Here is a 12,438-nt window from a genome sequence, read left to right on the forward strand (position 1 = left end):
CCCAAAGAACGAAAGGAAGTTCCTCAGCCCACTTTCCTTTTTTAGACCCCAACTTTTTCTTCAGGTTGTTGATGATGATTTTGTTGGTTGATTCGGCCTGTCCATTAGCTTGAGGGTGGACAGGTGTTGATGTGATCATCTTGATTACCCAACTGGCACAGAAGTTAGTCGTTCTCTTGCCGATGAATTGCGAGCCATTGTCACATACTATCTCTGCCAGGATCCCAAATCTTGTCAGGATGTTGCGCTTGATGAATGAGATAACTTCTTTCTCTCTGACTTGAACAAAGGCTTCCGTTTCGATCCACTTTGAGAAATAAACCGCCATAGCCAACATAAAGACTTTTCCTCCTGGGGCTCTTGGTAATTTCCCCACGATATCCATCCCCCACTTCATGAAAGGCCAAGGGGATATAATAGGATATAATGGTTCTGCTGGCTGGTGCAAAATGTTGCTATGTCTCTGGCATGCATCACATTTATGAGAATAATTCATAGTATCCCTCTTCATCGTTGGCCAGAAATACCCCATCCTCAGGATTTTGGAGAATAGAGCTCTGCCCCCAGTGTGATTCCCACAATCTCCATCATGGATATCTTGAAGAACTTCTTGAGCTTCTGCCTTCTCCAAGCACCTAAGATATGGTCCTGCAAGAGATTTTCTGTATAATATATCATTCATTATAGTATATGGGATTACCTTTGTGTGAAAAGCTCTTGGGTTTTCATCCTTGGGGATAACTCTATCCTGAATATATTTCCTGATCGGGATAATCCAAGAATCTTCATTATCCTCAGGATTCGTGACTCTCATATCTCTACCATCTTCTGATATTTCATTGACACCTTGTTCTTCTATTGCTGGGCTCAAGATATGTATGATAGGGATCTTGACACCTTCTGGTATCCTGAAGGATGAGGCTAAATATGCTAGGGCGTCTGCTTCAACATTCTCTTCCCTAGGTACCTGTGAAATATCAAACATTTCGAAACACTTTGCTAGTTTTTTATCTAGCTCTAGATATTTCGTTAGTCTTTCTCCTCTAACAATGTAAGAACCATTAAAATGATTAGTTAATAATAATGAATCAACATGTACTTGAATAAACCTGATTTTCATGTTGATTGCTAGTTGTAATCCTGCTATCAAAGCTTCGTATTCTGCCTCATTATTTGTGGCTTGAAATCCACAGGATATGGATTGAGGTATAATGTCCCCCCTGTGGCGATTTCAGCAGAATCCCGAGACCTGTTACTCTAACATTTGAAGCACCATCAGTGTATAGAGTCCACTTATCTTTGGTTTCTTCAAGTTGTTGGAATTCCAAGTCTGCCTTCTCTTTAAGTTCACTGGTGAAATCAGCCACAAAGTCTGCTAATGCCTGGGATTTGATAACAGTCCTAGATTCATATGCACTTAGCTTTACTGCCCATTTTGCCATCCTACCTGACATTTCTGGTTTTCTCAAAATAGACTTAATAGGATAATTAGTTTTAACACATATAGGGTGAGTTTCAAAATAATGTCTAAGTTTAGTAGATGCCATAATAAGCGCTAAAATTAATTTCTCAAGATAAGAATACCTTGTTTCAGCATCCAAAAGGCTTTTACTTACATAATATATAGGATGTTGTTGACCTTCGAGATCCTTAGCCAAAACTGCACTTATAGCATTATTTGATACAACAAGATATAGAGATAGACATTCATTTTCCTCGGGTTTTACCAGTAGAGGAGCAGAAGAAAGATAAGCTTTTAAGGATGCTAAAGGTTCCTCATGCTTACTGGTCCATTCGAACCTCTTGTTTTTCTTTAGGATATCGTAAAATTCTTTGCACTTTTCTGAGGATTTGGATATGAATATGTTGAGCGCCGCTATTCTGCCGGTTAGCCTTTGAACATCCTTGACCGATTCTGGGGATTTCAGATTCAGGATAGCTTGTATCTGCTCTGGACTCGCCTCTATCCCCCTTTTGGTGACCATGTATCCAAAGAATTTGCCAGCCTTCACTCTGAAATGACATTTCGAAGGATTCAGCTTCATATTGTATTTGTCGAGGATATCAAATGTTGTCTTGAGATCTTGAAGGTGATCATCAGATTTCTTGGACTTTACCACCATATCATCAATATAGACCTCCATTGTGTCCCCCAGTTGCTCTTTGAACATCATGTTAACTAACCTCTGATAGGTTACACCTGCATTTCTAAGTCCAAAGGGCATAGCAATATAACAATAAATACCTGTGGGAGTCATGAAGACCGTATCTTCTTGATCTGAGGGCTCCATCTAGATTTGCTGAAATTCTGAGGATACGTCTATAAATGTCAGCAACTCGTGGCCGGCTGTAGCATCCACCATTGAATTGATGTGTGGTAGAGGGAATGGATCATTAGGACAAGCCTTATTCAAGTCTATGAAATCTACACAAACTCTCCATTTGCCATTCTTATTCTGTACAACCATCACATTTGCTAACCATCGGGGATATTGAACTTCCCTAATCATTTTTGCCTTCAAGAGTCTTTCGACTTCTTCTTGAATAATTATGTTTCTTTCAGGTGCAAATTTTCTTCTTTTTTGATGGATTGGCCTGAAAGAATTATCATTACAAGTTTATGTGTTATAATATCTTTGGAAATACCTGTCATATCTTCATGTTTCCATGCAAATGTTGACAACCTTGATTTGAGGAAATCGAGCAATTTTGACTCAATATCCTCAGGAATGCTAGTTCCTATCAGCACTTTGACTTCAGGATCCTCGGGATAAAGAAGTACTTCTTTAATTTCTTTTTCCCTGGCCTCCATTACGCCTCGTGCTGGCTTCTGTAATTGCTACGCCTGCTGGGGTTTGGCAGTACACTTCATTGAAGAGGTGTAGCAATTCTTTGCGTCTTGTTGGTCACTGATGATTTTGATAACTCCCCACAGACTTGGGAGTTTCACACATTGGTGATAAATGGAGGGAACTGCTTTCATCTCGTGTATCCAGGGTCTGCCTAATATAATATTGCAACAAGATAAACAGTCAATAACACAAAATTTTTGCATTTTATTTACCCCTTCGACATATATTGGGAGCTTAATTTCCCCAATAGTGTTCTTAGTTTCTCCACTGAATCCAACCAATACTGAGGAACTGGGGACGATCTCATCCTCAGGAATATTCATCTTTTTCAGCACGTCTAATTGAATAATGTTGACAGAGCTTCCGCCATCTATGAGGATCCTGCGAACATAATGGTTAGCCACATATAAAATTATTACCAAACTATCATGATGAGGATCCTGAACATCGATCCTATCACTTTCATCGAAGGATATAATCCTTTCTTTAGTGAGAATAGATGTCTTTGTTGGCCTGTCAGCCACTTCTAACTTTCTTTGGTCAGCATTTCTCTTTGCAGCAGAATAAGAGGTTCCACAGATGTCGGATCCTCCCGATATGAACATGATTGTTCTTGCATCTGATGGTGGAGGAGTCGGCTTTTCAAGAATTTTCTCGGGATCCTGCTCTCTTCCCTTCTTCTTGCCAAGTAGCTCTTTCAAGTGGCCCTTGCTGAGAAGATAGCTGATCTCCCTTCTAAGTGTAATGCAATCATTAGTCAAGTGCCCAAAGTCTTTGTGGAAAGCACACCATTTTGATTTGTCTTTCCAGTATCCTGGCTTCTCCACTTTCCTTGGCCACCTCGCTTTCTCAACTAAATCCTGCATGGCACACATTAATCCACCAATATCAACAGAAAAACAATATTCAGAGATCTTAGGATATTCTTCATCATTTTCCTCGTTATCAGGCTTGTAGTAAGGCTTTGCTCGATATGATTTTCCCGGGGATTCGAATTTCATGTTCGTCTGATCATACTTCGGGATATCGACCTTAGAATTCTTCTTGTCGTCTTCTAGCCTGATAAACCTCAGAGCTCTGTTTCTTGCTTCGTCTAATGACCTGCATGAAGTCATAACGAGATCATCATAGAAAGATGAGCCTTTTTCTAATCCCAACTTGAGAGCTTCCACTGCTGAAGCTGGGTTAGATCCGGGATCTCTAACGACTTCTTACTAAACCTGGTAATAAAATCTCTTAAGGATTCCCCAGGATTTTGGGTAACCCTATAAAGATCAACTGTCATTTTCTCAAAAGTTCTACTGCAAGAAAACGGGTTATTAAACAGGTTAACTAAATGAGAAAAAGAATTGATAGTGTTAGGAGGAATACTCAGTAGCCATTTCATGGCTGCTCCGGTCAAGGTAGATCCGAACCCTTTGAAAAGACATGCCTCTTTGATTTCCATAGGGATGGAATTGATCTCCATAAGTTCTCTGTATTGTGCGACGTGTTCCTCAGGATCCGTTGAGCCATCATACAGCTTCATATTTGGAGTTTGAAACCGTTTTTGGATCTGTACGTCGCTAATCGATGGCACAAACCGGGATATCCTGTGACTATCAGTGGGAACTTCAGCTATGGGACGGATTATGCCGGGGACATTCGATATCATGTCCTTAAGTTTCTGCAATTCTCGGGTTAAGCCCAGACTACGCCTGCATCCTGCAAAAATCCTTGATTAGCATTAAATGGAATCATATTAAAAGAGTTACCCTGATTAACATTCTGAGGAGCGGTCTGGGCGTTGTAGCTCGTATTTCCAAACATAGTATTCCCGGGGTAGGCAAGCGGAGCAGCCGGAGTGTTGGCCTGCATCGGGATAAAGTCTCCCTGGTGCACATCAGAGGATCCTGAGGGCTGCTATGCTTGAGCTACTCCTGAAGATGCCACCTGCTGATAATGACTAGCCTGATGGAACAATCCTGAGGATCCAGACTGTTGGAACAATCCTGAGGATCCAGACTGTTGAAACAATCCTGAGTATCCAGACTGTTGGAACAATCCGGAGGGTCCTCCCGGCTGCGACAATCCTGACGATCCTACATGTCGAAAAGGCCCAGCAGATGATGAATACGAGTATCCTTGAGATCCGGATAAGTGCAATCCCGCAGACCCCAAATGCTGGAAATATGGGGGTCCAGAGTTGTACGCCGTGGTTGGCTCTTGATGCACCAATCCTAAGGATCCTGGAGGAGTGAAGTCCAGAGATCTCGGGATTAGTGGTGTGAATTCTTCCGCCAGCTTCTTGGCTTTCTTGAAATCTTCCAATTCCCTCACGAGCATCTGGTTGGTCTTGTTCTGGCGATCCATCTGTTCCTGTAGCCGTCTGTACAGAGACAGAAAGTCGTTGTTGGACACCATGATGGGATCCTGAGAAAATGGTTTGGATCCCGAGAACATAGGAGTATCGGTCTTCTTTTGGACGTTATCAGGCTTCTTCGGGATACCACCAGCAGGAGGAGGCATGGGCGGCCTCGCTGAGGATTCTGAGGCTGCGGCAGAAGATGAAACAATCTTGGGTTGTGAAGGCATGTTGTGGATATTGAGAGTAGGGTTTCGTTTGAGAATGAATAATGATCAAAGCACTGTTCGCCCCACGGTGGGCGCCAAATTGTTTCGGTCAAAAATTGACAAAGCAACTTTTGATCAAATTAGTGCGTGTGGTGAAGTGCTTATCGATAATAAGGTTGAACACAAAGATATGATTACGAGGGAAAAAACCCTTGATTATGATAATCTTCATTTCGGTCAAGAGTTTACAACTTAATCTTTAGTCGAATACCTTCGGTTAAAGATTATGAGCTTAACTTTTGGTCGAATTACGCTTGATTATTATGATCTCTGGCACAAAAAACCCCCGGACGGTGAAAACTATCACCGTCGAGTTTATTAATATCAGAAACAAGTGATTACAAAGGTTGGAGCTGATAGAATATCGAAAGCTAAGTGTTACAGTGATTGCTAGTAAGCTAGATCGTGAAATATGTGTGTGACCTATTGATATTATCAGCTCAATATATAATAAGAAGATTACAACTGTTATTCCGATTATTCCGGAAACCCTAGACTACTTCTTCAACAGGCCGTTACTGCCCACGTTGTTAGTTGACGAAGTTCAAATAGCATTTCGTTGTACTCCACGTTCTTATAAACATATTTAACACGTGATCTTATCTACAAAACAGTTAGATAATACAGGACAATTGAATTAGTCAACGTACCTTCCTCAGAATAACCGCTTGAGTCAACATCCTTAAGTTAAGCTCAATTCCGAGGATAAAAATCCACACCCAACACTAGCCATTTCCATTTTTTCATGTTTGTTAGGGTACGGAAATTTGGCAATGTGGATAAGTTATCCTAGCATATGTCTGGATCAGTTATTCTTAGCATGTATTTCAGATCATATCAGGGTCAAGGATCCTCAGTACTTATTACTAATTAACAGTTGTTCTCATGTGTAGTCTTGTATTTAGAAGGTGTAATGGTTAGAAGACTCAGTCTATCCACTAACTCGTAGTTAAGAAGATATGGCACGTGGTCAAATGGCTGTAACACGTTTAGTGGGGATAATGGCGGATTTATAGGACTTCTTGTTGTGTCACAAGTAATTGAGTACTGAGGATATGTTATTCTTGAAGACGTGTCTGGATCAATTATCCTTCCGAAGAGTTCCAGAGCTATGTCAGGATCAAGGATCCTCAGTAATTGGTGTTGTTAACGGTTGTTTCTCATATGAAGGTTGATATTTATCAAGTATAACGGCTCCAGGACCTTATTCCACCTTATATTTCGCTACAAGGCACCTGCAGCACGTGGTCAAAGTAGTGGATGAATATAGTGGAGGAGTTCCATGAAAATAGGAGCTAGTTGTTAGTTAGTTACTTGTTCTTTTTCTTTATATACATCGAGATGATGATCGATTAGATAGATCCACTGTACTCACACACACTAGAGCAGAAAACAATTACTCTCTCTACTCACTAGTTTACCTTGTAACCTCGATCATCAACTCCACAACACTTGTAACCACCTTTTACCATTAATAAACTTGACGGTGATAGTTTTCACCGCCTGAGGGTTTTTTGTGCCGGAGATTACTATAATCACATACCATCCGACCAAAGATTACCTTGCTAGTTTTTGACCGAAGTAAGATTATCATGATCAAGGGTTTTTTCCCTTGTGATCAAATCCTCGTGTTCATCAAGATTTCGATTATACAATCACTATTATCGTGTTAGCACTATACCTCACTTTACAGATTTGGATACATTATCCTTAGCTGATCCAAAACAATTTATACAATCACTATTATCGTATTAGCACTATACCTCACTTTACAGATTTGGATACATTATCCTTAACTGACTTTTATCCAAAACAATGTTGATAACTTCAATACGGATACTTGTAAGATAGTAGATCTTAATATAAGTATTAAATGTTCGCTATGAGTTGGTGAATCTAACATGTACACCTTGACACACGAGACTACGAGAGAGCTTGTGGTTGAAAGGTTAGTTTTGGACCACACCATGAGTTGGCGGGTTAAGGTAGTAATCACACATGAGATGATTAAACCAACGAGTCATAAGGGAATGTAACCTAACTTGAGAATTAAATTTAACTTATGAGATATCATTCTTAGTATAAAGATATTGCTAAGAACTAAGTGACTTTTTTTCTTTGTATAAAAGACGGTTAAACGTGTTATATAACTATGAAAATGTGTGTATGAGTCGTATTACAAGTTCAAGCTTGTTAAAATGGTAACGAAGATGTAGGTGGTAAATGATAAGCCACTGGGCGTATTATACATCGACCATTCACAGTCCCTACAATATATGTCACCCAAATACGCTGGAGGAAACGAGGTTGACTGATGTATTATACTCTGGATTTGGATATTTCCTGATTTTGATTTCAGGTCTCAAGTTCTTTGATTTGCATACTCGAGTGACTATTTAATTAGCCAATTACTAGTATTTGCTAAACAACCCTCCGTAAATCTTATACATACTTTCTAAATAACGGGTCAATCACTTATTATACGTGTTGGGTTTTTTATAGGAACCTGTGAACTTAAAACAAGATTATTATCATCTCACTTTCTGAATCATGTTAAGAACTAGGATTTGAAGCACGCTAGGATTCCTTTATTCAATTTTTTTAAAAGCCGGTATTTTACTTGTATCGGATTAGGCTAAAAAAGGTTGAACAACTTACCTTATAATTTTAATAAATGCAACTTTAATCTAACAATAACCCAAAGTAAATGATACCATAACAAAAAATAATCAAAAGTTAATCCATATTAAAAAAAATAATACAAAAGCACTCAATTAAAAAAAATAGTCATAAAGGTTACACGCTTGAATGTTAATTGTTGGGTTAAAAGTAATTTTGAAAAAAATATGGGCCGCAAATATCAAAAAATTTTCGGACTTAAAACTGGTTTGCCGGTAAAACCGGTATTTTAAAAAAAATCCAGTGGTACGATATTCTAGCAAATCAGCTAAAAATAGTTAAATACCGGACTCAAAATACCGGCCTACTATACGAAATTCGGTTTAACCGACCGGTTCGAACCGGTTTTTAAAACACTGCCTTTATTTGAAACATCAAGAGCCATTGATCTATTTTTTAAAAATAACCAAATATCATTAACAATGAAAAGCATCTAAATAAATATATAATATTAATTTAATTTCCGATTACAAAACATATTAAATAAAAAGTGGCAAAAAGGTAATTCCAAATTCCATTAATCCCACTATTCTTTTATTTAATAATAATAATATAAAATAATAATATAAAAGTAAAATAATAACAATAAATATCATGGAACGACATATTTGACTTTTAGCCTTTTAGGCCAAAAGAAAAGAAACCTTCCTTTTCATTCCCATACGTTCTCATTTTGCCGTGAAATGCCCGCCTCTCCAAATCTTCACTCTCCGGCAACAACAATAATAATATTATTATCAACCACAACTCTCTCCTCTAACGACCGCCCAAAAATATTTTAATAATTCTCGGAGACGACCCTGATCCAGCATGGGCAACTGCACCACATGCCTCCGCCCTGACACACCCGAATCCAACCACTACCAACCACCTCCAACTCCCCAAGACAAGAAAAAACAAAGAAAACCCAACCCCTACGCCGAAACACCCGTGCCAATACGCGTCTTAAACAACGACTTTGCGCAATTTGCAACTCATCGTACCCGAATCTCGGACAAGTACATCCTCGGCCGAGAACTCGGACGTGGGGAGTTCGGAGTAACATATCTATGCACTGATCGTGAGACCAAACAAGTGTTCGCTTGTAAATCAATTTCCAAAAAAAAGCTACGTACTGCGGTTGACGTAGAAGATGTTAGGCGTGAGGTGGCGATCATGTCCACGTTGCCCGAGCATCCGAATATAGTGAAGCTGCGGGCAACGTATGAGGACCATGAAGCGGTTCATTTAGTCATGGAGTTGTGTGAGGGTGGCGAGCTGTTTGATCGGATTGTTGCTAGAGGACATTATAGCGAACGCGCTGCGGCTGGGATTGCGAAAACGGTTGCGGAGGTTGTTAAGATGTGTCATGAGAATGGTGTGATCCATCGGGATTTGAAACCGGAAAATTTCTTGTTTGCGAATAAGAAAGAGAATTCAGCGCTTAAAGCGATTGATTTCGGGCTTTCTGTGTTCTTTAAACCGGGTAATTTTAATCTTTTGTTATTGATTTTGTTGATAATTTGTTAATTTGAATTTAACTGGGTTAATTTTAATCTTCTGTTTCGATGTAATCACTGATGTTGTTTAAACCGGGTAATTTTAATCTTTGATTATTGATTTTGTTGATAATTTGTATTTAACTGGGTTAATTTAATCTTCTGTTTCGATGTAATCACTGCTGTTCTTTAAACCAGGTAATCTTAATCTTTGATTATTGATAATTGGTATAAAAATTTCTGGGTTTATTTTAATCTTCTGTTTCGATGTAATCACTTGTTTATCTGGATTATTAAGCAAATGGTGTATTTGTATTTAAGATGCTAAAGTTGCAAACTTTTTTAATTGGGTGTTGCAAAATTGAAATCTTTGGATTTAGCTTTTAGATCTTGATCTTGATCTTGATCTAGCTTTAATTATTTGATTAACTTATAATATTTTGTTAATTATATGATTAAAATTAAGATGATTTTCAAAAGGGGTTTGGGGGATATGGAGTAGGTGAGTAGCTGGCAATGGGTTGAATGATTAGATTAGATTAGAAATTAGATTCCATTTTGATGTCGTTTTCATATTAGTTTAGTCAATTTGAGAAGACATGGTCTGGGCCAAGATCACATGACCAAGAAATTTATAGCTGCCTCATTTTGACTAACTCATGGGCTCGAGCCATGGTGCGTTGCCCACGCCAGCTTGTCTTATACTCCCCCAGTCCTAGTCAAAGTGTCTTAGTTTGAAAAACACCAAGTTTAAAGTAGATTAAATTATTGTTTTATTTGTTTACCAATGACAATAATGCACTTGAAAATTGGGTCCATAAACATTGTTTATTAATGTTACTTGTTTGTGTTTAAGGGTAAACTTGAAAATTGGTAATAAATTTTGAAAATGGACATTTGTAATGAGACAATAAAAAAGAAATGTGTACACTTTTAATGGGACAGAGTGAATATAAAGTTTCGTCCCATGTGCACATGTCGGCCTATTTGCTTATACATGAGCTTATTTAAGGGTGTTATTATCTCAAACGAGTCAAATAAATGTTTTAGCGTAAAAGAGAACATGTTTGAATAGGTTAAAATTAAATTAACAAAGAACTATATTTTATGTATTTAATGTATAAAGTTATTATGACCAACTAATTGCTTTACTCAAATATTTATATAATTAATTAGTTATATCTAATGCATTAGTTGTTTTACACTTTTACTAAAAAAATCTTTACAAGTTAGACAAAATTGTTTTTCGGGCAATTTGGCCGGAAATTTTTTGGCATTTATTAATATTCGACGTGTTTCGACACAAATCCATTTTGACCTGTTACCCAATCAGTTATCTTATGATTAAAAAGATAAGGGTACAACAATTATTTAGTGATACAAAACTAGTAAAATATAAATGACTATATCAATTATATAACCTTTTATATAATTCTTGTTGTCAGGGCAAAGATTTTCTGAAATTGTGGGGAGCCCATACTACATGGCACCAGAGGTTTTGAAAGCGAAATTATGGTCCAGAAGTTGATATATGGAGTGCTGGAGTTATTCTATATATATTATTATGTGGGGTTCCTCCATTTTGGGCAGGTAATGCAACCACTAGACATATTGAATTATTGATTGGATTTTGTGAATTGATATCATCATTATCGTACTTCGTATATCCCACTAATAGCAAAGCTATGGTAGAGTCTGAGGAGGTAAGATGCAGACAGCCTTACCTCTACCCTTTAGGAATAGAGAGGTTGCTTCCGGTGAGACCCCCGGCTCAATAGTAGTTTTGCATCAAGCCTTGGACATAAGACACATAACACTCAACCATCGGGGCACCACCGATTGGTGCATGTACCCTTGTCTTTCTGCTATCAAGCCACCACATGATGGCTGATTAACCTTTCGCCACTTTTAACGTTATTTTCACGAGATTAGTAAAATAACGTCAAAATTAGTGCAATTTCACTTTTATCCACCCGAGGGTTCACACATATATACATTATATGCGCGCACCGCAAGCAGGGCGAAATTTGTGATTTGATATGTTGATGCTAATCTTTAACTTGTTTGGTTATAGAAACTGAACAGGGTGTCGCGTTAGCAATTCTTCGAGGCGTTATTGATTTCAAGAGGGAGCCGTGGCCTCAAATTTCTGAAAATGCTAAAAGTCTCGTTAAACAGATGTTAGAACCCGATCCCAAGAAGCGATTAACGGCACAACAAGTTCTTGGTATGTTTAAGAGATGTTTTGACTTATGTTGACCATAATAGTCAAAGTCAACATAACATTATATATAATTCTCTCCTTTTTTCTTGTAGAACATCCATGGATACAAAATGAGAAGAAAGCTTCAAATGTCCCGTTGGGAGATATTGTGAGAACGAGACTCAAGCAATTCTCGGTGATGAATAGATTCAAAAAGAAAGCGTTGCGAGTAAGCATTCATTTTAGTAATCAATAATTTAATATTGGATGTTACGTTAGAGTGTAATTAATATTTTGTTTAACTGGTTGGATGATGTAGGTGATTGCCGAGCACTTGTCTATTGAAGAAGTCGAAGTAATTAAAGATATGTTTACATTGATGGACTCTGATGGTGACGGGGAAAGTTACGTTTGATGAACTGAAAGCCGGATTAAAGAAAAGTCGGTTCACAGTTGGCTGAACCCGAGATTCGGTTGCTTATGGATGTGGTATGTTATATGCATTTATAGTTTTATACAAATAATATTTTGGTATAAAATCAAGATTTGAGTACTAAAATGCATCTATTTGTTTATTCACAAGGCTGATGTTGATGGCAATGGAGTACTCGAG

General features: G+C 38.1%; 1 pseudogene across 1 annotated transcript; it reads left to right on the forward strand.

The window, feature by feature from the left end:
- Window positions 1-8,752: 8,752 nt before the first annotated feature.
- On the forward strand, window positions 8,753-12,438 carry LOC143603986 (calcium-dependent protein kinase 10-like; annotated as a pseudogene). Its single transcript, XR_013148203.1, has 6 exons — window positions 8,753-9,609; window positions 11,068-11,212; window positions 11,697-11,849; window positions 11,939-12,054; window positions 12,145-12,314; window positions 12,409-12,438. The product of XR_013148203.1 is annotated as a calcium-dependent protein kinase 10-like (transcript).

This window comes from Bidens hawaiensis, unplaced genomic scaffold (assembly GCF_021521415.1).
Source record: "Bidens hawaiensis isolate Kalapana, Puna unplaced genomic scaffold, B.hawaiensis_p1.1 tig00063566_1, whole genome shotgun sequence".
NCBI classification, from domain to species: domain Eukaryota; kingdom Viridiplantae; phylum Streptophyta; class Magnoliopsida; order Asterales; family Asteraceae; genus Bidens; species Bidens hawaiensis.